A 5,925-nucleotide genomic window follows, 5' to 3' on the forward strand; every position below is an offset into this window, starting at 1 on the left:
AGGAAGGAGTTTCACCTTATTTTGTTACAATGCCTTTAATTCTATCAATTAGAGAGATTCATTTGGGTTCATAAACATCTCCTCCAAGAAATGTAAATATGATATAAAGGGTTGTGGACCATTTGCCATTCCTGTCATACTGTGGATTTATTTGATCATATCATTCCTTTTCCCTACCCCAAATCCCATAACACCTAGATAAGGTCAATTAAAATGAGAAGTTGGAGAAGCAATTTTCAGATAAGGATGGGATATTTGGTTGGCAGCAGGCCTACTTGATGAGTTGTATCAGGATGCTCAGGGTAGAATAGGGACATTGAGCACTTGATGAGAGGGAAATTAGAATGTTGCAAGAAAGAAAAAGAAACTAGGACTGACTATTTCAGGATTTTCTTAGGGGTAACACTATTCCTCAGAAATGGGCAGAAAACTCTCATCTTTTACTAAAACCTTTCTTTTCCTCCTTGTAGAGTTCTGATCCTAACACCAGGAAATTGAAATCTGGTAGAAAGGGCTTTGAGGTTATAGTCTGAAATCCTGTATTGGAGCCCAAACCATTAGGTTATCAGCTATGTGACACTGGGAAAGTCATTTAACCTTTCTCAGCTTCAACTTCTTTATCTATAAAAGAAGATACTTTTGGTTGTGCAGTCTACCTAACAGGTTTATTGATCTTAAGGAAAACAGTTATAACCTTTGAAATATGTCATCTTGTAGTTCAGTGAAATTAGGGTTTAAATAGTTTTGTTTTGTGATTGGTCCAGTTACTCCTTATAAAACCACAGACCACTGGAGCTAGAAGGAAATTTCAAAACCACCTAATCATTGTATTATTGATTTAGAGTTGTTAGAGGTGTCAGGCACCATCTAATCCACATACCCAACATGGTTGGGTTTTAGAAACTCATTTAAAGATGAGATACAGAGAAATTAAGAATGACCACATAGGTAGTTAGTTGGTGAAAGGTTCAGGATAGAATTTTATATTTCACTTTCCAGATCAGTATTATTTTTACTAATTACAATGTCTGATAACAATTTAAATGTAATGGAGCAATTTCCTTATAAAATTTGCAAGATGGGTAGTAACAATTATTCTCAATCTTCAAAGGAATGTATTGAGGTGCATAGAACTTTAATGACTGGCCCATAATCACCTAGCTAGTTATTTTAAGAAGTGTTTGAATACAGTTCTTTTAACTCAAATTCTTATGATATTATTATTTTCTAGAATTAATTTCCTATGCCTCAGCCAAGTATGAAACTGGAAATAAGACGACATATCAAATATATTTGTATAATTTCTCTTTACAAAATAGATATAGATGTGGGAAAAACAAGTGGCTAAAGTGTATGAATCTATGTTAGCAAAAACCAATATTCCCTATTCCACCATTTTGTTTAGATCAGGACTTGCCAGCAAAGGACAAGCATAGAAAGCAAGGAGACTAGTGAACAGTCTGGAAACCACTTTACTTTTCCTATAAGAAAAAAATGAGTTAACTTGCTGATGGGAATCTTGTACTTCCAACCTTGACCAGGATTTTACACTATCCAGATAGTCTGGGAGGATAGAGTATTTAAGCTTAATTGTGGAAACTCCTTAGGGCAAAGATCCTCATCCTTAATAACAAGTCTCAATTTGATTGGAATTAAAGTCTTTTTTTTTAACAGAAAAAGATAAGAGCAATTAAAGGTTGAAACTGGAACAAGCAGTTATCCAGATCATATCCTTATATCTGATGAAAATTCCTGTCTATTCTTAAAGGAGAAAATTACTGTGTCTCCTAGTCCAGGTTTCCCTATTCTATGGTTTTTCTGCCTGATTCCACTTGCAGAAGGAATAAAATCCATTACCTGATCTCAGGGTCTATTTTTGTTGGAAAGTACATTCTGTGATAATTAAAATGTTTTGGGAGCAAGGGAAATATATAACAATTATGACCACTGAAATATGTTTTCTACTGTGTATTGGTTTTATATAAATATAAGATGGTCGCCAGGAAATATATTCCCAATTTATGAATATGCCCAAGCCAACTGGGTTTTATAGAGAAATTTAATTTATAATACACTGATTAATCAATAGAAATAGAGAGAAAGTAAGAAAGGAATAAGAATGAATAAATCAGTCAGTTGGTTTTATCACTCACCCAAGATCTCTCTAGGTAAGGCTTCTCATGCCAACCTCAGGCTCCACCTTCAAGAGAACCTCCTTTCAAGAAATGTTCCAGAGAATTCTCCTCCTGACTCCTCCTGAGTTCTCCTTCCACAGCCTCCTTCAAGACCTCTCCAGGAGCTCTCCCTCCAGGACCTCTCTCCTCTCAGACTCCTTCAGAGCAAAACCTCCTCAGAGCCAAACCTCTCAAAGCAAAAAACTCTCCCCTTCTGTCCTCAGACCCCGCTATCTTTAAGGAAACCATCTAAGTTCCCTCCCCTCAGTTCTCACATCTACCAATCACTGTCGATGTCTCCCCTGTGCCAATGGTGGCTCTAGCTTAACCCAGGACCTCCCAGAGGTCTGACCCCTTTGCACATGTCTGTTGAAGGTCATATTCTCAAATAATTAAATCTTGATCTTTGCTGCAGCCCTTCCTAAATCGTTTTACTCTAAGTAGGGTGGAGATTGTATTTTCCAAGACCTGGTTCTGTCATTCCAAGTATCTCTATTGTATCAATTCTAAAATCAATCATGACTCAAAGAACTTCCTGTTCTATGCTTAAGCATAGGTCAAAACCCTTTCCATTGTTTAGCAAAAGGTTTCTGTCCTAAAGTAGTCTTAAGTAGGGAGGAGAAGGATTCTCCCATGCCAAGGAGTTTCACATTCCAATTGAGTTCTTACTATCAGTAGGAAATTTTTTCCAGTATGAAATTTCCCAGTGGGGAAATTTCCAACATTCCTAAGTCTAAGAAATTTTAAGGTTTATAATTCCACATTTCAAACAATTTATTTGAACTGTTTTATTCAATCCATCTATAAGATCCAGATATCCCTAAATATGTGACAGTCAGGATTTTTATCCAAATCTAATGTTCTCTTCACTTTTAAAATGAATATTATTGGATTTGATTTTTTGCCATTTTAATGCTTGAGAACATATCTCTTCTGTAGACAGATTTGAATCCAAGATTATCCATTTTCTTTTATTCTTTTCTTTCCTTTTTGTATGGTCCATGAAGACTTTTTGCTTCTTCATGATGGATTTCTTCTCTAACTGTATTCTTTCTCTTTAGTATTTCCATCATTTCTCCTAGCTCTCCTCTTACTCTTTTTATTCTAATATTCACTGAAAAGAATGCATTTTTGCCTTACCAACTATGAAGTTACTATAGCTAATCACCTTTCCACTTGGTCTTCACAAGTCAACTTCTAATTTAGTTCTGATTTTGCTACCAGAAATAATGTAATGATATCTTTAACTTATTAACCATAAATACTTATTTATACAGCAATTTGGAAAATGTTACCATTAAATCAGTCAATATGCATTTATTAACCATTTACTATAAGACAGATACTATACCAGTACCTAGACATGAAAAAGCAAAAACCAAAACTAAAAATTATAATAATCCACTCTTCCCATAGAGCCAATGCTGGAGAAAACATGTAAATATAGGTACATAGAGATTAAAATTAAGCTATTTTAAAGAAGATACTTACCTCATTTGAGCTTTATAAGTTCCTGAGGTAGATACTGGAGGTATTATTGTCTCCATTTCTTTGATGAGGAAAAAGAAGCTAAAAGAGGTTAAATCATCTACCTGATGTCACAGAGATTGAAAGTAGCAGTCAGAAACAACTCCAATTCCTATGTTAAATCTAATGTTCATTCCACTATTCCATATCATTTCTTGCAGAAAGACAGAATAATATATTTAATATTGGGGAACAACTCTTATAAGAACAATTACTTACAAGTAATCAAAATAGTTCTATAACTTTTTAAATCCAATGGAAATATTTATGGTAATATATTTAGGCAATGCAATGAATAGAGTATTGGGCAAGGAATTAGATGAAGCTTTGTAATTCAAATTTGGCTTCAAAAATTCACTCCTTATAACCTTGGGAAAATAGCTTCACTTTGTTTGCCTCAGTTCCCTCATCTTTAAAATGAGCTGGAGAAGCAAATGATGAAGGACTCTCGTATCCTAACCAAGAATACTACAAATGAAATCATGAAAAATCAGAGACAATTGAAAAAAAAAGATGAATAAATTTAAAGTTCAATGTCTGAGAAAAAATCCATAGAGTTAAAATAACAGCAAGCAAATATATATCCACATATCTATATATACTATCACTTTAAGTTTGCCATGTATTCTGCAAATCAAGAAAGTTTGGTTTCACTATCTATGAGAGGGAGGGGTAGCAAACAAATTAAGAATTGTTATCATTCAGACTATAGTATGCAGTTGGACGGATAAACTCATATATCATTATATAGGCTTTCCAAAAATATTAATGCAGTTTAAATCACTAAAGACCTTTGGAATAATGCATGTATTTTGAGACCTGAATTCAATGAAAGGAAGATACTGGGCTGAATGGTATTTAGGGAATTTCAGATTTTTTTGTCTAAGCTTTTTACTTAATAATTTAAGAAAATCTAAAATTAAAATAATTGTTTTTTCTACTGAAGATATTTTACTAGATGGAAGAGATACAGGCCAAAATGCACATCATAAAAAGGTTCTCTCTATATGCTAAATATATCCATAAGTTCTTAGTTTGTTTATTAGGACATTGTGCTAATTTTACCAAACCTCAGAACATTTCAGACATTCCTGGAAGAGATCAATAATCACTTGGAGTTCAGTCTGTCCATCCATAGAGAAAAGACAAAGTGGATAGAAAGTATCTATTGCCCAGATTTCAAAATACATTTGAAAAGACAGAGGGTAGTTTTGTCCAAAAAAATTTATAGCTAGTATAGGGAATAGAATTCATTCAGAACCTGGTCCAAGAACTGAACTAATGGAAAAGAGGAGCAAATTGTATTACTTTGAGAGAATTACCAAAAGTATATGCTGCCCAAAGGTTTCTCCTAAAGGCAAAATTTTCCTTGGAATTACTATTTTAACACTCTTTTTCTGTATGCACCAGAAATGAGGCATCAAAGACTTTAAAATATTAAAGGAGGGGGCAGCTGAGTGGCTCAGTGGATTGAGAGCCAGGCTTAGAGACGGGAGGTTCTTGGTTCAAATCTGGACTCAGACATTTCCCAGCAGTGTGATCCTGAGCAAGTCAATTTACTCCACTTGCCTAGCCCTTACCACTCTTCTGCTTTAGAACCTAAGCTGAAAGGTCAGGGTTAAAAAATATTAAAAGAAATTGCTGCAAAGAGAGCCAGAGAGACTCTTAGTGGGTAAAAGGAGGCTTCTAAATATAACCAAGGAAGTACTCCAAAGATGAATCAAAATAAAGATTACTAACAGATATTTTAAGATAAGTAGAGAAAATGGACCATCACCTGCCACAATTGAGAGATGACATTTGAGACCTGCCATTATTACTATTATCATATTGGACATAATAAAGGAAAATCTCCACTTTGTTGATTAGAAGCCCTGTGGAAAGATTTGGAATAATGTGAACAGAAGTTATATGGGTCAGAGTGTCCCAAATATGTTGTGAAATGATTATGATAGTGAACTCCTTGATCAATAAAATCAAAGATCTACTTGTTTAGTTGAAATTTTCTATTACTGAGCATCAAGATATATTTTATTATTTTTTTATTTTTTTATTATTTTTTATTTTTTTATTTATTTTATTATTATATTAAGATATATATATTACTATAACCTCTGAGCCTGTGAAGTTGAAGAATACAGTAGTATCATAGATGAAAACTGGATGAGAATTGAAGAAGTGTCTGCTGACCATGATCAGAATACAATACATTGTGAATGGCATA

This window comes from Monodelphis domestica, chromosome 2 (genome assembly GCF_027887165.1).
Source record: "Monodelphis domestica isolate mMonDom1 chromosome 2, mMonDom1.pri, whole genome shotgun sequence".
In the NCBI taxonomy this organism is placed as follows: Eukaryota; Metazoa; Chordata; class Mammalia; order Didelphimorphia; family Didelphidae; genus Monodelphis; species Monodelphis domestica.